At 40.6% G+C, this 27,624-nt stretch overlaps 1 long non-coding RNA gene across 2 annotated transcripts in view; it reads right to left on the minus strand.

The window, feature by feature from the left end:
* Positions 1-27,624, minus strand: part of LOC141372449 (uncharacterized) — a 37,336-nt gene that overhangs the window by 3,701 nt on the left and 6,011 nt on the right. Inside the window, exon 1 of one of the 2 annotated variants that reach the window (XR_012377704.1) lies at positions 4,799-5,054. The exons of the other annotated variant lie outside the window; for it this stretch is intronic. This is a non-coding gene — a long non-coding RNA (uncharacterized lncRNA). Of the gene's footprint in view, positions 1-4,798; positions 5,055-27,624 lie in introns of those variants that run through there. 2 annotated transcript variants of the gene reach the window in all.

Consider the following 27,624-nt stretch of genomic DNA (forward strand, 5'->3'; position numbering starts at 1 on the left):
TCCTTCCTTCCTTCCTTCCTTCCTTCCTTCCTTCCTTCCTTCCTTCCAAAAGAGAGAGCAGGAGCAGGGGGAAGGGACAGAGGGAGAGGAAGAGAGAATCTCAAGCCTGGAAAATCTCAGCCTGGAGCCCGACACTTGGCTCAATCTCACAACATAGGGCTGGATCCTACAACCCTGAGATCATGACCTGAACTGAAATCAAGAGTTAGACGCTTAACTGACTGAGCCAGCCAGGCACCCCTTTCTTCTTTCTTTTCTTTTTTTAAAGTAAGCTCTACACCCAATGTGGAGCTTGAACTCACAACCCCAAGATCAAGAGTTGCACACTCTGTGGACTGAGCCAGCCAGGTGCCCCCAACTCCTGCCATTTTCTTAACAACAGACTGACCTGAATGGATTCCCAAGATCACAAAGTAGCCATTTATGATCATATTTTCTTAATTATTTCATTCCATGTTCTAAAATATGTGTAATTGTGCATTTTCAGGAAAACAACATCAAAAGATCTAAAGAGAATGGGAAGGAAAATTTCTTTCTGAATTTTTTAGGTTTTAGTTACAAAAAGCAACACATCCACTCTAAGCACTCCTTCCCTTCTTTGGTTTTATAACTCCTGTAATGTTTCCCTGGCCCCCACTGCTAGGAAGTGGTAATTGGGTAAACTCAGAGAGGGTTATCAACAGATAGCCAAATCAACAGAAAAGATCAATTTGAAAATAAAATGATTTGAGATGGATTGACTGCTGGAAAATCAGGGTAGCCATCTCCTTTTAACATGTCAGCACATGTCCCAAATAGTGTTCTCCAGCCTACAATTTGCTTCCACTATCCAACTAAGTAGGAATGCCCAAGGGAATAGGCCCTTGTCACCTCCCTTGCCTCCTCCCTACTCCCACTGGCAATCTGGCAGTATTCAGCCCCAAAGGTAGGAGTTTCATCTTGATACATCTGGACTGGCCCTGGGCCATCCCAACAACCCTAGCATTTCTATTGTCACATCTCTCAGCATGGCTGTTTTCACAAAGAGGACATTCTTAATCATTCAGTAGGAACTGGGTCATCACAGCTAAACTCACGGCTTAAAAGAATGCGTTCTGCTAGACAAGCATTCCCTTCCAAGTGTGAGGATGGCTTGACCATGATACAGGGTAAAATGTCCACCATCGTGTTCTTCCTCAACAGGTAGTGGGGCGGGGTGCTTCATTCCCAAGAAAGTCCAACAGAAAAAAGAGAAGGACGGTTTCAGAACATTTAATGTTGTCCAACAAGTCCAACTTAAGTCGGGAGTGGTTAATACTTGCAGGTATAATGCCTATCATTAGTTATTCAGGAGCGCAGCATGGGAAGTCACTATCAGCTCAGATGACCCAAAGCACACAAGTCAATTAAGCAGCCCAATGAAGGTGAGATGAGGCATGAGTGCTACCCAAAGATTGTGCCACACCCAGCATGGCTGGGTATGAAGCAAGCCTCCTGATAGCTGAATGTGTTGTGAAATACTTGTAAACTCCTTGGATAAGTAGCTCCCAATCTTATGATAAATAGAGACTCCCAAGGAAAAAGTACCAGACCACCAAGCTAGAAGACAAATTGATGGAGAATGGTGGCATCCACAATACAGAATAGCCTTGGAGGCTCTTTGATCTGTGCATTACTATATTTGGCTCAAGGCCCCATTAAAATCAAGCCATTTATGTTTGGGCCAATAAATAGGGCTAATAAAAGTCATCCTTGCATTGGGACTATGTGACTGGGGGGGAACACAGGTTATCTGTGGTGTTTGGTGAGTGCGGATGCTGACGGTAATGCTGCTGTGTATATACAGGTCCCTCGGCACCCTACAGGAGAAGGGCCGGTAGCACCCAGCACAGCAAAGCAGAGTAGAAGCTTCTCCAAGCCCCAGCATAGAATTGCTGTGACTGCACTTGACCTTATTTTTGTAGGTCAGGGGTTGTAGGCATTTTGCATTTTTGTACTTTATATTGGTTTTTAAATTTTCGTATTTCAACAGAACTTTTGTCAAGTGATCCCTACATGAAACCTGAATGTATATATAACCAAAAGAAGTGATGCTTTATCAGTACAAACTGACTTTTATCATCTCAGCTTTATTACATTTGCGTTTTCTTAAATTAACCAGTGGGAAAAATTATAATCGTTCGCACGTTAGTCAAGATTTTTTTCAAAGCGTGAGTGACAGAAAACCCAGTCTAAACTAACTCAGGGAAGAAACATAAAGTGGGGGACAAAGAAGGATTTATTTACTTCTGTAAATCCAGAAATGGTTCTGGGATTCAGGAGAAGCTAAAGGAGTACGATCAAAGCTTTTCGCCCATTTTAACGCAGCTCCACATCCCTCTCTGCCGGCTGCTCCGCTCTCTAGAAGGGCTTCCTCCCAGTGGTGGCCCCAGGCTCAGAGCCTGTAACCAGCTTTATCAGTTGTTATCTCCTTCCCAAGAGAGCCCAACACAGTCCCAGAACTAAGCCTCAGTGGCTGGGCCGGGCTCACGTGCCTATCCCTAACCCTGTCACTGGCCTGACAATGGTGCCTACTGAGTGACCACCGGGGGCCTGCCAGACACCCAGAGTCTCCATGGACTGAGCGTGGAGGCAGATGGTGTCTCAGAGGGAAACTGAGGTGCTTCTGCCAGAAGAAGGAGGATGCTGGGCAGGTAAAAACAACACAGTTGTACAAATATAATGTGAACATTTTAAATTAGGGATAAGGAATGACAATTACAGGCTTTTATCAGTCTCAACACCCAGTCTGCTTCTGTATTTTATTTTAGTTGCACAGTATTGAGAAAACCCCAATGAACATAGGGAGTGGTTACAAATAGTAACTGTTTTTTTTTTAAATATATTATGTATGTATGTATGTCTTTATAGAGAGTGTGTATATGTGAGTGGGGGGAAAGGCAGAGGGAGAGAGAGAATCTCAGGCAAACCCCCCACTGAGCATGAGCCCGTTGTGGGGCTCGACCTCGTGACCCTGAGATCATGACCTGAGCCAAAATCAAGAGTTGAACCCTCGGGGCGCCTGGGTGGCTCAGTTGGTTAAGCGACTGCCTTCGGCTCAGGTCATGATCCTGGAGTCCCGGGATCGAGTCCCGCATCGGGCTCCCTGCTCAGCAGTGAGTCTGCTTCTCCCTCGGACCCTCCCCCCTCTCATGCTCTCTATCTCATTCTCTCTCTCAAATCAATAAATAAAATCTTTGGGGAAAAAAAAAAAAAGAGTTGAACCCTCGACCAACTGAGCCACCCAGGTGCCCCCAACAGTAACTGTTTTTTAAACAGCATATGTGGAATCCCCAGGATGTTCTTCAATTAAATGTGTGCCTAAGTTTGAAAGGAGACCAAAAGTTGAGTAACAGGAAATTCTATGTCAAAGTTTAATTACAGAAACCATGATGAGGCTCCTTTGTTGATTTCAGCGTTCACCCGGAAGATGCTTCTCAAATACGTCTGTAACAGATGATGATAAATTCAACAATATCATTTTTTTTAAAACTCTGATACCGCAGTGACTATGGTTCCGAGTCCAAATACAGTGAAATAAATGTTGTTTTGCTATTAGAGTCACAATTTGAAGTTTCAGCTGAAGTGCTGACATGTTACCAGCAAGTAAGCATGGTGACATTGTAACCCCACACTGCTAAATCATATTAAAAAACATCAGCCAGTGATGTAACTCTTATAGCAGAATCCTATTTTGCAAAGTTTCCTTTATGGAGAAAATAGTGATTTCTCATCTCAAATGAAACAGTAATAAGAATACCTTCTTTTGAGACAGTAGATAAATATTACCAGAAAAAAGTAAATTCAGGAGCTCACAACCTTGTACATTCCAAATAACTTTGAAAATCCTGGTTTGATGATCATGTCTTATTAAACTGACAATATAGTGAGCATTATTAACCACACTTTTAAAAGACGCGGCTACCTCTTTAACAGCAAGCCTTTCTGTGAAACTTTCCAGGGTCTGTTCTAAAATCACATTTCAGCAACAATGTTCCCCACTACTTTGCACCACTGTAACCATTCTACATTATTTTATTTTTCTTGGTGTGAATGGCATGCTTTCTTTCCTAGACTGAAAAGCTCCATGAGGCTGGGACTCCCTCATCACATGCTTCCTCTTCATACAGGACAGTATAATGTATACTAAGAGCTTAGCGTGACGTCTGATAGGAGGCAGGACTCAATAAATGCTTGGTAAATAAATGCATAAAAATAATTAATGTGGCTTATTTACAACAAAGTTGAAGGAGAAGTTTTGTCTAGCCATTGTGTCAAATAAAATTCCTGAGATGAAACAGTTTTGTACTTCAAATTAAGGGCAGACAAAATCAAAACCCAAAAACTTACCTCCCTCAGAGAAATGCCATCTGACTGAGCTCTGTGTTTCGAGGGCTCTTTTGGCCACACACACGCTCACACTTTTCACCAGTCATTCATTCATCAAACAAGTAGTGAGTACCTACTATGTGTTCATGTACTGTTCTGGTTGCTGAGGATGTTTTAAGAAGGCATTGAACATAGTTCTTGACCCTAAGGAGCGTAGTCAGGGAGAAGCATAACAAATCATCATAGAGCCACCTGATACGTACCATAATAGAGATATGAATATTACATGGCATCGATCAGGCTTTTTCAGGTTGCCAGGAAGACAGGCATGCTCTGGTGACTCGGGTTAATATGGTTCGTTGTGAGGATACCGGAGGAAGTGGGGAAGAGCAGGAAGCAGTTTTAGCAGCTGCCTGGCGGAACTGGGAATGTCATTCAGGTCATAGTGTACCTCCAGCCACCTGTTTTTCTTGACATTGCTTCAGCAGCAGGCATCTGTTGCTCCTTCGCTAATTCTCTGCCACTGTGGTGACTCAGCTACACTCTGCCTCTGCTTTTCTCTGCCCGTGCTGCCAAATCCCCTCGGCACTTCTCTTCCTCTACGCCATTGTTCCATTTTGTCATGGCCCCCACCGCCATGGGGACAGGGCTTTCTGACTGCACTCAGGGCGTCTGCCCACTTCTACCCAACCTTTTGGTTTAGCTCTCCTCCTCCCCCACACCCAATAGGTTTCAAATTCAAGTGGAATTTGAAAGAGGCTTTGCGTGATTGGCCAGTCATCATCTAGGAAACAGTGACCACATGGGGTGGAGCTCTTGCATCAGCCCATTTCATTGGCTACTGGACACTCCGTGTATGGCGGCCTTTGGGTCAGGCCTCAGGTCTCAGTTCAATCGGCTGCAGCGGGGAAAGCCGGGCTCAGGGTTACCTGCGTCACAGGAGGGTTGTAGTTGGGGCTGGCAGTCTTAGCAATTGACTTTTCTTCGGTACAATGTACCACTGTATTGTTTGCCATCTCCAGTTTCTGTCCACTGTTGGACTTTGCTAGGTATAATGTCAGAGTTTCAATCGATTTTTGAAATAGACTTTTTTAAAGATTCATTTATTTGAAAGAGAGAGATGAGTGGGGTGGGGAGGGGCTAAAGGAGAGAGGAACTTTTTTTTTTTAAGATTTTTATCTTTTATTTATTTGTTTGACAGAGACACAATGAGAGAGGGAACACAAGCAGGGGCAGTGTGGGGGAGGGAGAAGCAGCCTTCCAGCGGAAGCAGGGAGCCGGATGTGGGGTTCCGTCCCAGGACCCTGGGACCATGACCTGAGCCGAAGGCAGATGCTTAAGGACTGAGCCACCCAGGCGCCCAGAGAGAGAGAGAGAGAATCTTAAGAAGCAGGGAGCCAACTTGGGGCTCCATCTCAGATCCTGATATTAGGGCCTGAGTGGAAACCAAGAGTCAGAGGCTCAACAGACTGAGCCATCCAGGTGCCCCTGAAATAGACTTTTTAAAGTTATTTTAAATAGCTAAAAATTAAAAACAACTTAAATATCCCATAAGAATAAAATAGCTGAATAAATTATATTTATGAGAAGGAAAATTAAATAGCCTTCCAAAAGAATCATAATTTGGAAGATATATTATGACAAGAGAAAATACTTATTGATATAATGGTAAATAAAAATCAGTACATACGAGTTATATAGTGTTATTAATGAGTTAATTATACACTCATCTATGGAATTGAGAGAGAATAAACTGGAAAGACAAGGTGACGGGGACTTGGGATGATGAAATGCTGTGTACGTCTTATGGGGTTTTTTTTATGCTTTTTTTTTTTTTATTTCTCAACCTTTCAAAGGTAAAAGTAAAATTCTCCATTTTAAGATACATAAAGCAGTATAAATGACCACTCTTTCTTAGGAGGCAAAACCCATAAATTGGTTTGACAAAAAATACAAGGTACTTTGGATCCCAATTTAGGTAAAGAAAGTGAGGTTTTCTTTCTTGTTCCTGAATGCCTAACGGCACAGAAACAAAGATGACAATGAAATCAAAAGTACAACAGAATAACAGGATGCATGATGGCTAATCATGTGCCTTGTGTGTTGTATTTTTAGAGGGATGTATGGATTGTCAAAATATAGTCCTTGCTCATCCCGATCACGAATCACAATGGAATGGGGTTCAGAAGGTGCAAAATGGGAGCCAGACTGTGAACAACTGAAATCCAATGGAAAAAAGTACTAATAAGATAATACGAGGGAGGGTTCCTTGGTGGCTCAGTTGGTTAAGCAACTGCCTTGGGCTCAGGTCATGATCCTGGGGTCGCAGGATCGAGTCCCACATCAGGCTCCCCGCTCAGCAGGGAGTCTGCTTCTCCCTCTAACCCTCCCCCTTCTCATGCTCTCTCTCTCTCTCATTCTCTCTCAAATAAATAAATAAAGTCCTAAAAAAAAAAAGATAATACGAGGGAGCATGGAGGCCCAGAAGAGATGGCTAATTCTGCCTGTGAGAGTGAGGGAAGAATTTAGAAAGTGAGTGACATTTGAGCTGAGCCTTAAGAAATAGTAATTGAATTTTCAAGGGATCCAGAAAGGAGGCACCTTTCTTCCCTTCCTGAATTCTAAACTAATTGAGAAATAATACAGAGGGATTAGGCAGATGGGAAACCAAACTATCACCTTTATTTGATATAGTTGATATTGAAGAATAAGGCTTTATGGCTGCAGAGAAGTGGGTTTCCAATTCTGAACCCAGAATTACCCGGATTTATCCATGCGGTCACAGGATTGCATGGCAGAGACAGACTTCCTGATGGAGGACAAGACTCCTCTAAAACTTACGACAGGAGAATCAGTGCAGAACCTGTATCTTCAGCAGTCAGGCCCACCCCAAGAAGAAAAAGGGAGGAAGAGGCTGGAATACATGGGTTTGATGTAGTGGGTTGAATGATGGCCCCCTAGAAGATATGCCCACCCAGAATCTGTGACTGTGACATCATTTGTAAAAAACAAACAAAACAAAAAAAAAAAAAGCTTCTTTGTGGTTGTAACTAAGTTAAGGATCTTGGGATGAGATCATCCTGGGTTTGGATGGGACCTAAATCAAAGGCAGGTGTCCTTCGAAGAGAAGGACAGAAGACAGAGAGAAGGCCATGTGAAGATGGAGGCAGAGCTGGGACTGATGCATCTACAAGCCAAGGAACACCAAAGATTACAGGCAACCAGCAGAAGCTGGGAAAGAGGCATGGGACAGACATTTCCTCAAAGCCTCAGAAAGGAACCAGTCCTGTCCACACCTTGATTTTAGACTTCTGGCCTTCAGAACTGCAAAAGAATACATTTCTATTGCTTTAAGCCATTCGATTTGTGCCGATTTGTTACTGCAGCCCAAGAGACTGATACACTGTGTTTCTTCTTCTAAACTCAGCCATCTGGAGTAGAAAGAGGAGAGAGAGTCCAGATGATTCCCCTAGTAGAGTTGCCTCCACATAAAAGGAAAATATTGTGAATGGGGAAGACCTGTCTTCCCCTAAAATAATAATAAACGCCTTTAACATTTTTTGAGTGCTAGTCATACCAGCTCTTGTTTTGAGTGGTTTCAGAAAGAATACAATAGGGGACTATGTAAGGAAAGGGGATTCCAGGCCAGGGGGGAAGCTCTGTGGGGTTTTCCCCACCGACACACTTCCTCATCTATTCCTGCACAACTTCATCCCTCCCACGGACGTTTGGTCCAGGGCTACTGCGATTTACAACTTTGGGTCTTCGGGTTTCTCATGTCTTCTAGTCATAAAGATAGGAAATTTCTGTAAATATTATATAACGTTTATGAAAAAAAAAACATAGCTATATTAGTCAGGGTTCCCCAGAGAAACAAAACCAAAAGTTACTGATTTAAATGTTAATCCGATCTAAAAATACCTTCACAGCAACATCTAGATTTGTGTTTGACCATACAGCAGGTACCATACATAGCTTTGCCAAATTGATACATAAAATGAACCCTCACGATGGGATTTTATTTTGTTTTAATTTATGTGGTTTTTTTTAGCTGTGGTAAAATATACATGACATAAAATTTCCCAGTTTAACCATTTTTAAGTGTACAAGTTCAGTGAGTTAAGTACAATCCCATTGTTGTGCAGAACTTTTTTCATCTTGCCAAACTGAAACTCTGGACCCATTAAACAGTAATTCCCCATTTTCTCTTCTCTCCAGCCATTGGCAGCCTCCCTTCTATTCTGTGTCACTATGAATTTGACTACTCTAAGTACCACATAGGAGTGGAATCATACAGAATTTTTCCTTTTGTCATTAGCTCATTTCACTTAGGTGCCTTCAAGTTTCACCCATGTTTTAGCTTGTATCAGAATGTTCTTCTTCATTAAGGCTGAATAACATTCCTCGTTATGTATAAACCACATTTTTTTCTCCATTCATCTGTCAATGGCCACCTGTGTTGCTTCTACCTCTTGAGGATTGTGAATAATGATGCTATGAACATGAGTGTGCAAATATCTTTCTGAGATCCTGCATTCAATTCTTTTGAATACCCAGAGGAGGAATTACTTGATCATATGATAATTCTATTTATTTTTTTGAGAAACCACCATATTATTGTCCACAGTGGCTGCACAGTTTACTATGCTATAGTCAGTATTTAAAAACTGGAAGCAGAAGATAGGATTAACTGTTGCTTGAGAAAATGTATATACATTAATATTCATCCTGTAGCCACACACCCCAAAGTGCACAAAGCACTCAACAAGTAACCAAAATAAGTTGTGGGTACTGCAGGTCGACTATGCAGGCTCCATTCAACCTTTCAATCTTTCCTAAGAGAATTCCAATTTTATTCAGTTACTCTCTTTTTCCTTACAGTGGCACGTGCCTCAGTAGAAACCAACCCCAGCTCTAGGAATGGGTCTGATTGGTTTAAGAAAAATATTGCCCTTGTCAGAACTTAGGCTGTGCTTAGGCATGTGACTCGATTTTGGCCAATAAAATGAGAATGAAATCAGTAGTGGGGTTCCTGAAGAATTGTTCCTCATTCTTAAAATGTATCATAGGAAGAAATCCTTTCTCTTCTTCCTCTAGACATTGTCATTTCTGCATATAATTCTTGGAATTGCTACAGCCAGGCTGCCGCTAACATGAGGATAAAGCCAACATTAGCCATGGAACAGTGGAGAGATGGAAAGAATCCATCACTGAATTGCTGAATTAACTGAGTCTGGAACCCGCCTTATACACATTGGTCTACTTGATGACAGAACAAGTTTATAAAAATATTTGGCTTTCTGTGAAAATGTAATCTGGTTATAAATATGTGAAAACTGAAAACAGAGAAAAGGAGAAAAAGGAACAAAGAATAAATTGCTCACAATTTCACTGTATTGCTCAGGGTTCTTGGTTGCAAGCAATAGAAACCAACTCTGGTTCACTTAAGCAGAAAAAGAATGTATTGGAGGGATTGTTAAGGGACTGACAAAGCCAAAGTCAGGAGAACCAGGAGTCTTTCCCAGGGGATCTGGAGCCAGGATCATCCCAATCTATATGATGCCACCATTGGTATCAACAGCACCAATAGCCACTGCCACCAACATCACATTTTCTGCCACCACTATCATCCTTCCACTGTCTTCACCTCCACCCCCACTGTAATGATCTTCTTTCTGACTGTCCAAGTGTCAGACCATAGCTGGGACTCGAGAAGGCAAGTCAGGAGGCTAGAGCACAAAACTTAAGTGGATACCTACTCTCAGGGTCATACAAATGCAGATTGGCACCTGAGAATGAGTGCCTCCTTAAATTTTACACCCTAGCACCCTAGATGCCTCCTTCGCTTACCTTGCTCCAGGTTCTGCATCACACATCCAAGTTTTGAAGTTCCAGGTGGAAGCCTGGAAGCCTTCAGTGTCCAAGCCTAGTTCATATGACCACTCCCTGGTTTGCTACTCAGTGAGCAAGAAAGGGGCTCCCGTTGCAGCTTCCACAGGCAACTAGGGCAAAGGACTCTACCAAAGCTAAACACAATGGAGAATTGCCCCCAAATTGGAACTCAGAGATGATCACAGTTAACACAGTTTGGAAGCAGTTCCTTCACATTTTCTTCCATGGGTACGTATCTTGAGGGTGGGTGCAAAAAATGATTTTACGTTTCTCACTGCAGTTTTTTGTTCTTAGAAAATATCCAATATTCAAAGGTGAAATTTACTCCATATTTTCTGCTAACCAGCATCATACCCTGATATCTGAACTCTATCACCCCTGTAATATGTGATTCAAAAAAATGGTATATTTAAAGTCAATCATATGTTAGGCTTATATTTTAATTACCAACATCTGATCATTGACCAATGACCCACCTTGTTAACTCTTTTCTAAAATCATTGTGGTTTGCCTCTGAAAGTCCTATCATAGATATTTAAGTTGTTGTAGGTAAGAGGATTGGCCATCCCAAACCCCCCATACCCACAAGCATGCTAATGACAAAATCCTATCAAAGGATCAAAATACTACCAAAAAAAAAAAAAAAAAAACCAAAACCCCACAGTGTGGAATTCACTAAATGCACTGGCTGCTTTTACTTTAATGGTGATGCTTATAGAAAGAGGAAAAGCTTTTTGAAGTGTAAGCAGTTTAATGAAGAGAAAAAATATTCAAACAAATCATAAATGGAAGGAAACTGTAGAACACTGTGATTTTGAATTTTTCCTCTCAGGGTAACTTCTTAAAATGAAACTGTGTTTACTTTAAATTTACATAGTTTAATCTTTCTCAAAGCTGGTCAGAGTCACTTTCTTTTTTTAATTTCACTTTCTTTAATGGTAAAAAAATTACCCAAACCCTCTCTGCAGGTTAACTTGCAGTTTTACTTTACCTTCATAAAGTTGATTCAGTTGACAGTTGCTAAGGTGATGGTCTTTTTACAAGACATTTTATTTATAGAGACTAAAGGAGAGGCACATTTTACTTGAGACTTCCTAAAAAATGACACTTGCATTTGCCATATATGTCACTCCAGGTCAAATTTTAAAGACAGGAGAACTAATAGATGTTGTGAGGCTTAATTAAATTAAGGACAAATGTAGTCCATAAACAAAAGTTTTAAAGTTTCCTAGCTGGTGGTTATGTTGTCATCCCTTCACTCTTTATTTCTCTGTTCAAGACTGTGAAACTCAGACCTCATTAGTGATCTGGAAGATTTAAAGAAATATACTTTCTCACATGGCTCAAGAAGCAGATATAAGTAGTCAAAATAAGAATCATGTAATGAGATTTTTTAAGTTACCTGTCCTAACTTACTTGAAATCCATTGAGCCCAAGACATCACCTCCTACCAGTTGAGTTCATTTTACCATCTATTGTTGTTGTTGTTATCATTACTATTAAAGAATTCATTGCAAATGGTAGGGATATCCAGAAGGATAAGCCCAAAGCTACTTTCTGCATGGAACTACTTGCCCTACATTCACCATTCTTAAGCTGCTATATTTCTTGAGGGAAATGTATGCATAGCTCACCACCTTTAATTCCCATCTTCCTACCTCAAAAGCTACCAATAGGAAGTTGACAAGCAGAGCTTCTCAATCTATTTAACCTAAGTTACAGTCATATGATATAATGGCACCCAAGAGGAAGACTGCAAAGGGCTTCTGGGTAGATTTTCCTCATTTCTAAAAGGAAACACGAGACAGAGATATTCCATTTTTCTCTTCTAGACCTTTATCATTTATAAGTAAAGACTGAAACCGTTATAGACATCTTGTTAAAATGTGGACAGAAACAAAGACGCTGAGAATGACAGAGTGGAAATTTGGGTAAAAGAAAATCTAGGACCATGATGGCATTGCTAAGCCATTAAAATAACCCTGTAATCACTTTTCCTCCAAACTTCATATTTTGTGAGATAAATGTGTCTTTATTACTTAAGTAACTTAGAGCTGGATTTTCTTTTATTTAAACCAAAAGCACTCTAAATGATTGTGACAGGTTACAAAACTGGCCATAATTCTTCAACCCCTCCCCATATCTACAGCCTATATAATGCAATCCTGATGGAAGGAGGCAATTTCTTTACCTTTTAAGTCTGAACTGGGCTTGTGACTTGCTTTGGGCAATAGATTGTGGCAGAAGCAATGTTGAAAAGTTCAGACCCTGGGCTTCAAGGGGCTTTGCATATTTTTTTCCCAATTGTGGAATCCTGCTGCCATCATATATAAAGAATCCCAGGCTAGCCTATGGAAGAGGAGAAAGCCTATAGGGAGTGACTCATTATTCCCAGCCACCTCTACTGAGCCATCAAACCATCCAGCCCCAACTAACCCACCAGTTGATCACAGATACATAAATGAGCTCAACCAAGATCAGCCAAGCCTGCCCATACCAGACCCTCCCGGCTTCCCAGCCAAAATTGCCAAACTACAGAATTAAGAATTAAATGACTACTTATTATTTTAATAAGACCTTATGTGTGGGATCAAAATAATAAGACCTTATGTGTGGGATCGTTTGTCACATAGCCAAAGCTAACTGATATATGGATTAAAAGTTTTAAAATATAGATTGTTGCTAAGAACAACTTCTCCTAACTACATGTTTCAATAAGCAATCTTTAAATATACAGTTGACCCTTGAACACTGTGAAGAGTGAGAGGTGCTGACTCCCTATGCAGTCGAGAATCTATGTATAACTTTTGACTCCCCCCCAAAATTAACTATTAATAGCCTACTGCTGACCACAAGTCTTACTTATAACATAAACAGTTGATTAACACCAATTTTGTATGTTATGTACATTATATACTGTATTCTTACAATAAAGTAAGCTAGAGAAAAGAAAATGTTATTAAGAAAATCACAAGTAAGAGAAAATACCTGCAGTACTGGACTGTTTTTATCGAAAAAAATAAATCCATATATAAGTGAACCTGTGCAACTCAAACCCTTGTTGGTCAAAGGTCAACTGTATATCAGTCTTGGCATTGGAAATGGATACACATAAGTGCTGCCAAAATTAAGTCATTAAATAGTACAAATGAGATTTTTGCAGTTGTGGAAATGGAATAATTAAAGACAATACTGGCATTCTACCATCATTTCCTATTTTTGATCTGTTATGAGTTTGTCCCTATTAATTGGAGATGAGAGTGAGTAGAAAGAAAGGATGGGTGGTATAAAACCACATACAATCTGAAACTATTTATTTTTTGGCATCAGAAAACCATATTTGTATGCATCTACAATCCCAATATTTCCTTCCTAATTAAAGTGTTCCTTGGCCTGGGATTGAAAGTAGATTGCATTGTCCATGCATTCATTCCCTAATCAAGTGCAGAACTAAACAACTTAGAAACTTCCTGAGTGGAGGAGATGACCAACTTTTAATTAAATGGCATGTCAATTCACCCAGCTGCTCCAGCCCAAACCTAGGAGGTATTCTTGATTTGTTTTCTTCCCTCACACCCCATCTCCAAACCAGAATCAAATCCAGTCAGCTCCAACCACCAAGATATGTCCAGAATCTGACTTTCTCACCACCTCGATCACCACCAGCTAAGTCTGGTCCATCTTTTTGCATTGTATTCTCCTAATTTGTCTTGTTTCCTTCACTCTTCAACTCCTTCCAGTTTATTCCCTGCACAGCAGCCTAAGTGAGCTTTGGAAAAAGTAAATCCATTCATACCACCTTCTTAGTGGTTCCCCTCCAATGATTTCCTATCACACTAGGAAAAAAATCCGAACTTCTTGCCATAAAAACCAAACTCCAAAGGCTTGTAGAATCTGACCTCTGATCTCATCTCTTGCCACTTTCCCACTTGCTTACCATGCCTCGGCTACACAGACCCTTCTTCCACTACTGAAAATCTTTCCCTCCGTAAGGGCTTTGTCAGCTCTATTCCCTCTGCCTGGAATGCAGATCCATTGTTGGTCCTCTCATTTCATTCAAGCCTCTCCTCAAATGTCATGTCACCAGAGATGCCTTCTCTGACTACCTAAAAAGGAGTCCCCACCCCCACTAATTCTCTATCCCTTTAACCTGCTTCATTTTATTCTTATACTTATTGCCTGAAATTATAGGATATATTCATGTGTTGACTTATTTCTCATCTGTATTAGTATCAGTTTCCAATCACTGTTGTAATAAATTACCAAGAACTTGGTGGTTTGAATAACACGAATCTATTATCTTAGAGTTCCAGAGGTCAGAAGTCTGAAATGGGTCTCACTGGGCTAAAATCAAGGTATCATAAGGCTGTATTCCTTTCGGAGAGCTCATTTCCTTGCTTTTTTTCATCCTGTAGGGGCCACCTGCTCTCCTTGGCATTTGTCCCCTTTCCGTCTTCAAAGCCAGGAACAGCAGGTCAAGTCTTTCTCACACGCATCACTCTGATGTTCACTCTTTGGCCTCCTCTTCCATGTTTTAAGGCCCCTTGTGATTACAGTAGGCCCACCTGGGGGCCTATTAATCCAGAATAATCTTGCTATTTAAAAGCCAGTTTACTGGCAACCTTAACTTTTATCTGCAACCTTAATTCCCGCGGCCATGTAACCTAATATGTTCACCTGTTCCAGGGATTAGAACATGAACATCTTGGGGGGGGGCATTATTCTGCCTACCACCCTCCACAAACACACTAGAATGTGAGTTTCATTGGGGCCAGAGCCAGATCTCCTTCATCCTTCTCCAATACCTGACACATAGCAACATGTATTACATCGCGTATGTTTGTTAAATGAATTCTTGAATGCAACGTACTATTCTAAGAGCTCTACATGTATTATCCTAATTTTGTCTTCACAGCTACTCTATAAAATAAGAACAATTATTCCCATTTTACATTTGACAGAATGGAGGCACAAAGAAGCTAAGTAACTTGCCTTTGGTCACATAGTAAGTGCCAGAGTCAAGGGTACAAAATGAAGCAAACTCTAAGGTCTTTGCTCTAACCACTGTGCTATGGCCCCCTCATAAGGGCGTCATGGAAAAGGCAAGCTGGGGCCCTCCCAGAGTCTGCCTTGAATAAACTGAGAGATAAGCCTGAGTGGTAAACACAGAGAGAATGCCATTCTCCTCGACACGTGGCTATTCCATCTCTGTCTAGATGCTGTTAGTGAGGACAAACTCACTAATTTGAGGGAGAAGTTATTTTAATCTTTCAGCCAGGTCTGGTTTTGGTCCAATTGACCATAACTACCCACAGGTTCCTGAGGATACTTTCAAGCTAAAGCCAAACTCTTTCATTTTTCTTGAGTAGGCCTCCTACACAGAATCTCTCTCTGTTTTCCTACTCTGGTGAACAAGGCTGGGCCCTGAAGAAACTCAGGAACCATCACTATCTTTGCTTCAAGGCTAGATTTGAGGCACCTCAGCAGCCAACTTCTGTAGCCCTGGATCTCACCCTGGTCTCACTCAAAGACCAAAGGCTCCTCCACACAGATAAGACAAGACCCCTAGTCCCTTAACTCAGCACCCAGAATGCTTCAGGGGAGGCAGAATAAGTGAGGGACTTTCATTATCATCTCCCTCCACTCCTCCCCCAAGTTTCCATCTCCCAGGCCAAGAGAGAGGGTGGGGGAGGCATTGTTCTAAGAGGACCCCATTGTATGTTTGATGAATACCAGGGCCCCTCCCTCAGGAGGCTGGGAAGGAAAATGGAGAGTGGGTGGCCAAACAGACAGTACTTTTCTTTTTCTGGCAAATAGTCCAGAAAATGGATAATTCCCACAAACATAATTAAGTTAGCAATTCATGTGTAATTTGGCAATATGCTTGTTAATCAAATAATCATTTAAATTGCTTATGGGATTTTTAAAGGAAAATTTACTTAGTCATTTTAATAAGGATGTTCCTTGGAGACCAATTTTTTGAAGAATTTTGAGGCAAATAAGACTAAGGTCAAAGTATTATCTCTAGATCTATGTCATTACAGCTGTTCAGAGTACATTATTTCCCCTGTAATGACCCAGCTACCATATCCACACATTCTCCCTCCGTCTCCCATCTCTCTCTCAATCTCCCTCCCAACCATCTCAACCATACCCACACCCCTCCATTTATATAGACACTGACTTACACACTTCCTCCTAGTATTTCCCATTTACCCATTGAATTCTCCCAGTCCTTCTCCCACATGCTGTCCTGTTCTCCACTTCCCCATGTGATTCCATTTGTATAGTGGCACCCCTGGAAGCATCGAACGCTACCCATGTAGACAGTTGGTATCAGTCTCCATGCATAAGTTGGTATCCCAGCTCCAACACTTACTATCTATGTGACTTCTGTCAAATTAGTTGATTTCTCTGAGCCTCTGTTTCTGCATCTGAAATGGTATAATAGTACCTAGCTCATGCTCAATATTGACCATCAACTTTGCACCTGACATTGTTCCAGTGCTGAGGATACCGCAATAAAAAAGATGAAATCCCTGCTCTCAGGAGGCTTACATTCTAGTGGGGAGGAAATGGATGGCAAGCAAACAAATAAGATAATGTCAGGTAAGTGCTATTAAAGGTAAAACACAGTAGTGTGACAGAAATTTAAGAGGGAGGTGATAGCCTGCCTCAAATATGGTTATTGATGATCCTCACTTCCTGGTATTCCTGCCCTGTGTAGTCCTTGCCACAGTAAATAGAGTTGACCAACGTAACCAATAGGATGCTATGGAAATGATGGTATGTGGCTTCCAAGAGTAGGTCATAAAAGACACTGCAGCTTCCACATTGCTCTCTCTTGGATCACTCACCCTAGGGGGGAGCCAGCTGCCATGTTGTGAGAACATACAAATAGTTTCATGGACAGTCCCTTTGCAAGGAGGTGCCATTGGCCAGTGCCTACCTGCTATGTTGAAAGTGATGACTGCAGACCCAGCAAACTCATAAAAGACACCAAGTCATAATCAGTCAGTCAAGCTGCTCTGGAATTCTGACCCGCAAAAACTATGAGACTAAATTTTTATTGTGGTTTGAAGTGACTACAAGTTGAAGGAAGTTGTTACACAGCAACAGATAACGAGTATAGGAGCTTTAGATAGAATGGTGAGGAATGGTTTCAGTGAACTCCACTGAGCTCTGGTTATTGTGAGGATTAAATAAATAAGGTGTACAAAATGCTTAGCACTGGGTCAGGCTTTTAGTACATGCTCAGAAACATTGACAATGGTTATTCTTATTATTTGTGGTGAAATCAATCTTCACCCTCATTACAGAGGAGGAATTATAGACATTTGTCCATATCATACAAAGGAAGAGTTGGTTAACCTCAGTCTGAGGGACAGATTTCCTAGCTTCTACTAGAACCTAAGCCAGACCTCTTTCTTCTTATTGTACACTCATATTTTTGTCTCTTCCTTCCTTGCACAAACTCTGTCAAAGTAAAGATAGGACACCTCCACACGGAGATTAAGACTCTACTAAGTCTGCTCTACTGCCCTTGGTTGACAGCACAGGGGACAGAGAGGAAGTGGGTGTGGTGCATGCGGGAGAAGCTATCTGATGGCTTACCAATAAGGACACCTTCAGAAAGCAATGCCCACAGCCAGATGAGCATTTCTGAATTTATGTGAAATGCCCTCTTCTTTGTGAATTGCTGTTGAAAACCCAACAGCTACTTTTAATATTTTGATGCGAATCACCTGAAAGGCCACGGGGAGGAGGAAAGAGAGAGAGGCAGAGAGTCTGCAAAGCCCATGAAGCTGTGTGTGCCTCACCCTAAAAGGTCTGCTCAGAACAGGCTGGCTCCCATATGCTGCAGTTCTCATCTTTCCGTGGGATAAATGATGCAGCCCACTTTCCTCTCTTGGTGGCTGCCACACCCATTCTCTCCCTGGGCATTCTGTCCTCCCCTCCACCCCCATGACCAGCTGTGGAGTAGCACATGTCCCCCATACCTTCCTTTTTCCTTATATCCTTCAAAGATAAGCCCACAGGCCCTGCTTGTCATAAAGAGTTCACTGCTAGTCACTATAGAGAAATAGACAACAGGCAAAGAAAATGACCAATGTAGAACAAATTATAAAGATGACAGAATCTTTTGATCTGGCCATATTACTCCCTGCCTGTGGACCTTTGAATCACTTCACATCACCTACAGAACATATCCCAAGCTCTTTAAAGAGGCACACAAAAATCCTCCAAGACCCTGCTTAGGTTGAAATCCTGAGGCTGCACTTTGCCAACTTGTGCTTTTGAGCAAGTTACTTATTTCTTTGTGCCTCATTTTCTTCTAATGTAAAAGGGGAACAATAATATAAGGTTGTTGTGAAAACTAAATGAGTTAATATGTATAAAACCTTAGGTCAGTATCTGGCACATAGTAAGTGTTCAATAAAGATTATCTATTACTACTCTTATTATTGTTACAAACACCTCTGCAACCTTACCCAATACTCTCTGCCTTACACTTGCTTGAAGATCCCCTGGTACATATGTACCAAGTTTTTAATCACCTCCATGCTATTTTGTTCTCTTCTCCTGTATCTAGACAGATTTTACCCTCCCACAAACCTGGGTCACATCTAGGTCACTAGAGAAGATTCTACTCAAGCAAACCTCCACTGGAAAGCATTCCAGGACCATTGTCTCATCACCTCAAGCTGGCTCAGGTACTTTCTTCTGTGCTCCTGTAACATCCTATGCATCCCTCCATCATTAAAAATATTTGTGTGTATCTATAGCTGAGTAACAACCTACTCTAAAACTATATGGATTAAAATAATAGCCATTTCATTTGCTCACAATTCTATGGATCAAGAATTTAGGCAAAGCTTGGTTGGGTGGTTCTTCTGCTCCATGTGGCATTTGCTGAGGTCATTCACTTGGCTGTAATCAGCTAGCTGCTGAGCTAAACAGAAAACCCATGAAGGTTTTAGTCACATGGGTAGTGCCTTAGTGCTCCCCTCACACTCTTGCTCCATGTGACCAGTTTGGGCTTCCTCACAGTGTGGTCATCTTAGGTAGACAAACTCCTTACATGGTGGCCAGCTTCAAAGAAGAGGCATTCTAAGAGTGGCAAAAGTGAAGCTGTAGATCTTTTAAGGCCCAGCTTTGAAGTTAAACAATATTGCTTCCACCACATTCTACAGGTCAAAGCTAGTGACAGGACAAGCTCAAATTCAGGGCAAGGAATAAAAAGACTTTATAGCCATCTTGAAATCACCACCATAGGTCCCGCTCCCAATAAGATTCTGAGCTCCTTGAAGGCAGAGAGAGAATTCTATCAGTCTTGGTATTCCCCAACACCTACTTGGGAAGAGTGCTCTGTATAGAGTAGGCACTTAACAAGTTGTTGCTGCACTGAACTCCCACACAAACACAGGAAAACTCTAGAGGAGGATGAGTTGGCCTAACAAAACCCTCAAGGCAGCTTACATAGGAGCTGCCAAAGCCTCCCACCCACAGCCTTTGCTTCTTGTCAAATCCATTTCAGTTCATTCTTGGCACAACAAGGTGTGCAAGCAATGCCAAAGTCACTAATAAAGTGACACTAATCAGTGTCTCTAACTGACCTTAGCATGGATAAAGAACAGAAGTGAAAGAAGTTAGTATAATTGGAATGTTCTATATGCCTATCTAAAGGAGAGATAAAATATGAAATGTATCTGTATAAACATTTCTAACTCAAGTGCTCTGGGGATCCGAAGCATCCCCAACGAGAGAGCTCTCAATTCTTTTTATTTGGGAAAAACCCTCTCCCCAAACCTCATGAAAATAACAGTAAAAGTCAGTGCCTAGATCACGAGATTCTCTCCTCAATTCCCTAGAGAAAGCTCTGTTGTTTTTCCCCTGGCTCATGGCAGCAGCCTGAGATTACTGCAAGACCAGGTGCCAGGGGCAGAGACATGGGGAGGAGAGGGTATGGGAGTGAGTCAGCTCAACCAACAATTGTCTGTAGAGAAAATGTCCAGGCCTTGTCTACAGCCAGAATTGGCACAAGCACTCAGTTTTTAATGAGCAAACCATTGGGAGGAAAATAAATACAACTTAAAAATATCTGAGTAAGCAGGATTGCTTCTTTGTTCATCTTAGTGGCCCATGTCCTTGCCAATGGGATGGACCAGGTCCATTTCTAACCTGGGACCCAAACAGCTGGAGCTACCTGACGGGAGCAACTATAGGCTGAGCCAACATGGCACCGAACAAGAGTAGGAAAGCAGTTCTCCTTCCCTCATTATAACTGGGGACAACTTGGCAGATACCAGCCATCCTGAAGAGAATCACTTATACAAGTTAGGAGTGTTCTGGATGGATGAAAAAGTGACGAATTTAGCAGCTCTCTCGAGTCCCTGACTGTGACAAGTGTCGCCCAAGTCACCATCTTGTCTTCTTATGAAGCAACCAAGAGTGTAGAAGACAGCACAGGGGAGGGAAAAGTACAAACCCTTTCCTTCACATTACAAACTGGGGAGAATCCTGGCAACTGTAGCATGTAGGAAAGCAGGGGAGGGAGGGAGCATATTCCATATTCCCCAGGTTACCAGTATTCTTCATTTCCTCTCAGAAACTAGGTTGTAAATAAGAGACCCATGCCAAACATTGATGCTTCCAGCCAACAGATATCTTGTGGGCACCTGCAACATACCAGGGCCCATTCCAGGCTGGAGGTAGTAAAGAACTTAAGAGACAAGGTATCTGCTATATTGGAATTTTCTAATAAGCAAATAAAATGCGATTTCAGATCACAATAAGTGGCATGAAAGGAATAAATTAGTAGAGTGGGAAGTGTGATAGAGAATGGTTCCTTTAGGTAGAGAATGCCTCTCTGGAAAGGTGACATTTGGGGCTGGGCCTTCAGTGATGACACAGAGAGAGGCCATAATCTGGGAGAGAAGAGCCTCAGGCAGAAGGAACAGCAAGTGCAGCCTTGAGACAGAAATGGGCTTGGTGTCTTCGAAGAACAGAACGAAAGCCATGTGGGAATAAGAAACACAACGCAAGATAAAATAGGTGAAATAGATGGGTTATATCATACAAGGCCTTGTATATCCTTCCTTGTAAAGCAATTGGATTGTCTTTTACTCCACATTTTGCCTAAATATTACTGTGTGTTCTTTAACACATTTATAAGGCTTCACTTATCAGAGACAAAGATGTTCCAAAGCAGAGGTCCACAAAATGTGGCCACAAGCCAACAATATTGGCATCACCTCAGGAATCTGTTATAAATTCAGAGTCTTAGGCCCCAGTACAAACCTGCTGAGTCAAAATCTCTGGGAGGGGAGTCCAGCATTTTATGTTCAGTAGGCCCTCTAGGTGATTCTGATGCATGATAGTTTGAGAACCACTGCTCCAGAGAAAAGAACTTTCTAGATTGCTGTAACTTCCTTAAGTATAAACACATTGTTAAAGAAGACAAGTAGATGTATATTATATATCTTAGTGTGTTTCCTGTCTTAAAAAAAAAAAGAGGAAATGACAATACATAGATTCTGTTCTGACCTTTTATGGGCAATTCATGATCCTCATTATGTGGACTCTGACACAGTTATGTTCTTAGGATCTAGGAAAGCAGATAAAGCTTCTTTGCACTACACTTAATGGCCCAAGGTGGCTATTCTTTGCAAATTTTGTGCTTGCTTTTTATAGTGGCTCTATAGCTCTCTTCTCTTTGTTCTTAAGCATTCACTTTACTTAATAATAAATGTAATAAAAATAAAAATAGTTATTTATTAAGAATTTACTATATAACAGACTGGGCTTCAGTAGCACTGTAAGTAGATATTATTACCATTTTTTAAAAAGGGAAAAAGTAAACAGTCTTCAAAAAGTGAAGTCCTGTGTCCAGGGATACAAGGCTAGTAAAGGGTAATGCTGGTATTCAAACCCAAGTATATTGTTACCTATCTATTACTGAGCAACAAATTAATCCAAACTAAGCAGCTTAAATAGCAAGCATTTAAAACAAACAAACAAACAAACAGCAAGTATTTATTACCTTACACATTTTCTTCTTATGAGGCAACCAATGAGGTAGATATCCCACAAGGAGCAGGGAAGAGTGAAAACCCCTTTCCTTCACACTGAAAATATCCGAACACACATACGCACACAGCAAAACAAAACAAAACAAAAACAAAAACAAAAAAAACAAAGCAAAACAAAAACAAAAAAGCAAGGAGACAAAACCACATGAATGAAAAACAAGAAAATACAGCCATAGAGTATAGAGACTCAGATATCAGAATTTTTATATACTTAAAAAACAACTATACTTAATTTGTTGAAAGAGAGGAAATTCAACCTTGAAATTTTTAGCAGAGAACTGAAAACTATTTTTTAAAAAGAGCCACTGAAAATGCTAGAACTAAATAGTAATAAACAATTTAGATGCATATGGAACATAAATCTACATATGAATAGATTTAATAGTCAATTACACACAGATAAAGAGAGAATTTGTAATATGGAAGAAAATATCCAGAATGAAGCATAGAGAGAAAAAATAAAGGAAAAATTTGAAGAGAGTGTAAGAGACCTAGAAAAGCACTTCCTAAATGAATTTTTTAATAGCCAAAATGTCACAAACTGATAGTTCTGTAAAATGCAGTTGAAGTAAATCAGCAGAAAAAGACATAATAAACATAAGCCCAAATTTTTATTAGATTCATGGCATAGAATCAGTCTGCCAGTTGTTATAAAAGCATTAAAATGGTTACTTTCAATTCTGTACTTACCTTTTATCAGGCTAGGGCACTGACATAAAAGATCCATGAAAAGTCTTAATGTCTATTTAGCTGAAGTCCTGGAGGGTGAGGACGGAGATTATGGCACAGAAATAAACTTGAAGAGTTAATTGAGAATTTTCCAAACCTAATTAAATACATCAATTAACAGATCCAAGAAACCCCAAATGGGTTAAACAAAGGAAAACCTTGGTACTTTATAGTAAAACTGTTAAAAATCATAAACAAAGAAAATATTTTAAGAGCAGCCAGAGAAAAAAGACAGATTGCCATTAAAGGTAATTAGACTGACAGCTAATTTCTCAACAGCAACACTAGAAGCCAAAAGACAATGAGATAATAGCTTCAAAATAATAAGATAATAAGAAGAATAACAAAAGAAATTAACTGCCAACTTTGAATTCTATTCCCAGAATATATATAGAGATAGATGATATAGATATAGATATATTTAGATATATATATATCGAAAAGAGAACTGTTCTAACATACCAAAACTGGGAGAATTCATCCCCAAAGATCTGAACTAATATATTTATATATATATATAATATATATATATATTTATATATATATAGCCTTCAGGAAAAAGGAAATAATTCCAAATAAAAGATCAGAAATGCAAAAAGGAAAGATAAATATAAAACAATAAAAAATAACGTCTTGTGGAGAGTTATATAGAGAATATAATACATTGCAAGAGAATTAAGTCAGGAGTGAAATAATAGGGTGATGGTGTGTTAAGGTCCATGCATTGTCCAAGAAGAGGGAAAAGAACCATTTAATACTGAATTTGTAAAAGTGAAGTGTGCCTATTGCAATAGCTAGTGCAATCACTACAAGATTTTATAGGATTGGAATAACATTTTAAAGTCCTCAATCAATGCAATGAAATCAAGAACTGAAAAAAATGGAATAGAGAACAAGTAGTAGAAATTGAGGAGCTGAGCAAGATGGTAAATTTAAATTTTAAAAATCAGAAATTAGATTACACGTAAATGTTTAAATTTCCTGTTTAACAGCCAAAGATTGTATTACAGAATTACATTGAATTGCACATGCTATTTACAAAAGATAAGTCTAAAGCATAAGATTTCTCAAGAATATAATGACATCAATATTAGACAAACTATATATATTAAGGCTAAAAGCATTACTAAACAGAGAGTGACTTCATAGTGATAATAATTAAGCTCATCAAGAAGGTATAAGGGTTCTAAATTTATATGTAACTAAAATGCATAGCCTCAAATTTTACTAACCTCTCTGAGATCTGATAGGTCAGACAGAAGTTAGTTCATATTCACAGAAGTGTATACACATTTATCAAACTGACTTACTGGGCCTGTAAGAACACCACACCCACCATCTGAAGAATACTCATTTATTTTATGCACCAAAATTACAAAATTCTGGGCCTTAAAGCAAGCCCCAACTAACATCAGAGGACTGAAATGCAGAGTATGTTACCTTACCACAGACTTGAGCTAGAAATCAATAACAAAACAATATTCAGAAAATCATGTTTGGAAATTTTAAAATACACTTCTAAATAAACCTACAGGTTCAAAGAAGAAATCACAATGGAAGCTAGAAAATATTCTGAGCAGAGTCATTATGAAAATATGACAAATCAATTTTTTTTCATACAGCTCAAGCTGTGCTAAAAGGAAACTGTATAGCTTTGGACTTTCTTAATCTGGAAGTATCTTCAAAAAAATCTATTTCAAATATTATACTTATTAAATCATGTGCTCAACCTCATCAATAATCAGGTACATGCCATTAATACTTCAATGAGATTCTACTACAAACTCACCAGAATGGCTCAAATTCAAATGACTGACAATACCAAATGCTGATGAGAACAATCAGCACATATACTGTTGGTGGAAATGTAAGTTGGTACAATCACTTTGGAAAAACTATTCAGTGATAGTCACTCAATAAGTACATATAAATGTCCAGGAATTCCAATTGTACATTTATAGTCATGAGAAATTCATATTCTTATACAACCTAGAGGAGAGATGGAAGTGCCTTGTGAGTCTGTGGGTGCAAGGAGGGGACCAAATCTTTGATAGGAAACATGAAGAGATTATAAAATTACAAAGCAGTCTTTTAGTTCTTCTTCTCTTCTCCTGGGAGACTTCGAACAGAAAGGTTTTGTGATGGAATGTTTTCCAGGTACTTAATCATCTGGGAGAGCTTAAGGTATGGGTCAGTATTCTGAACATTGGATCTATATTGAAAATCCTGCTTTTTTGTTGTCCAGCTGTGAATTTGTGCGAATTCCTTAACTTCCCTGGGCCTCATTTATAGAATGGGAACAATGGAAGGCTGAAATGAGATAATCAACATGCCTACATGGTGCACATGTTAAGACATTTTCCCTTCTCCCAAGACAGGTACAGAGGAAAGGGAGTAAGGATTTGCCCAAAAGTCTGGGCTTCGGGCAAGAGGGATTCAAGGGATCTGTGAAAGTACATCAGGTAAAAAAGTAGAAAAGAGATTTAGGACAATGAAACTGGGAGACAAGAGGAGATGGGTAGCAAAAACAGATTAAGAAACTAGGCATAGATGTGGAGAACCAAAAGGAGGGTTGACTTTACACTCCTCTCAGCTACCAAATTGAGATTCTTTACGCTATCCGTGACCAGTGATTGTGGTCAAGTGGCTCTAGAAATGAGGAATCGAAGTGTGCCAGGACAAGAAACCAACCAAGGCATTATATAACTCCTTCTTCGTGTGCATACACACCAGGCAAGTGTTTTTCTTATTCTGTCTCCCCTCCCACAACACCCTGTACATCAATTTATTCTATCACATGTAATAGTAAATAGTAAAGGACATTTCTGTCCACTTCCCACTACACTCTGAATTTCTGGAAAATGAAGATAGGGTTTTATTCATCTTTGAACCCAAATGCCTAGCAGAAGAGGCTTTCAATAAATGTTAAGTTAATGCATAGATGAATGAATGAATGATTGATGTAGTTTTGCTTGCTGGAATGAGAGTTCTGGAACTATACAGCCACCTATGATAACTCACCAAATAGAGTGCACTGACCCCACTTCCCACAGTGCTCTCTGGCCTCACATGTATTTTGCCACCACCAACTTCCTCCCAGTCGTTCAGGGAGAAGCCTGGAACCTGAGGGGACATTCCTTGGCTTCTCTTAGTCATCCAAAATATCCCGTCAGTTGACTGATACTAACCTGAATGTTGCTTCTGTTTTCTTCTCCAGATCTGGGTGAGACTAGATTCTTGACAGTGACTCTCACAAAATTGTGTTGTTCTCCTGAAGATCTGCCTCTACCTCCATTCAATGCTCCTGGACCAATCACTAGTCTCGAGGCAGCCCGAGTGGAGAAACAGAGTGCCAAATCCAGCAGAAAACATCTTATCCTCAGAAAGAGCTGCAGGACTTGGCTGAGATGCATCAGTGTGAACTAGGGGGACATGTGGGGGAGTGATTTTGAGGATGATAAACAGGAGAACAACGAGGGGAGCGGAATATGAAAGCAAGGGAGAGGTTCTTGACTTGGAACCGCCTTACAGTTTGTAGTAGTGTGTTCCTGAATGGCTCCTTGAGGCTTGGACGTGATGATGCCTGACAGCAAATTATAGACAGAGTCTGGAGTGCCATGGCAGGAAACTGAAGAAGGGCTCACAATGCTCAGGGAGACAGGAATGTTAGAACAAGTCTATTGTGTGAGACTTATGCTTCTTGGAAGGGTTCAAAGAACATTATGTTCACTAGGCAATAAAGAATATCTCAGTGAGCAGCAGCATCTCTGAGAGGCCTACTGATGAACTTCTGCTGTGGGCCAGACTGAGAATAGGTGACTCAACCTTCTAGATGGGCTCCCTCGTGTCAAGGGGAATGATGAGATCCCAGAATAACAAAGGCCAGATGCCAGTGCTTAACTATCAGAGCCAAAACGGACATAAACTGTAACAGGCAGCAGGGCCAGAGGGGCGACCAGTGGGCCTCCACCCACAGAGGTTTTGATGATGGTTAATAGACCATGGTGTTCTTAGGAGCGAGGTAGTTATGAGCAGCCAATAGAGTGTTGCATGCCTTGTAGAACTGGCCAAAAAATAAAAATCAAGAGCTATTAAGGAGAAGGCTGATGGGCCCACAATTTCCAGAGCTGAGGCAGTTTTCAGACCCAAAGCCTGGGTCCCCTTGAGAAAGGATCCTGCAATGCTTCCCATTCTAGCAAAGTTTTTAGGACTTCGATGATCTAGGGCATGTCAGGACATCTCCTGAAAGGTAAAGAACAAGTTATTACACCTTGGTCTTACTACTGCTAGAGAATCTAATGCTTGGTGAGCCCCGTTGGGTTTTGGAGAAACATAACCTACAACAGGGAATCAACTGCCCCGACATATGTATTGGGTGATCCAAGATGTTTGTAGTTTGGAGTGGGGCCCAGGGCAAGAGAAAGCCCCACAGCAGATCCAGGCTGCTGTGCAAGGTGCCCTTGGCTCCCATGATCTGGTGGACCCAATGAAGCTAGAGGTCCCTGTAACAGATAGGAGCACTGTGTAGAGTCCTTAGCAAACCCCAATAGGAGAGTCACAAGAT

This window comes from Callorhinus ursinus, unplaced genomic scaffold (genome assembly GCF_003265705.2).
Source record: "Callorhinus ursinus isolate GAN/ISIS: 27379988/994484 unplaced genomic scaffold, GSC_fseal_2.0 scaffold4, whole genome shotgun sequence".
Taxonomy (NCBI): domain Eukaryota; kingdom Metazoa; phylum Chordata; class Mammalia; order Carnivora; family Otariidae; genus Callorhinus; species Callorhinus ursinus.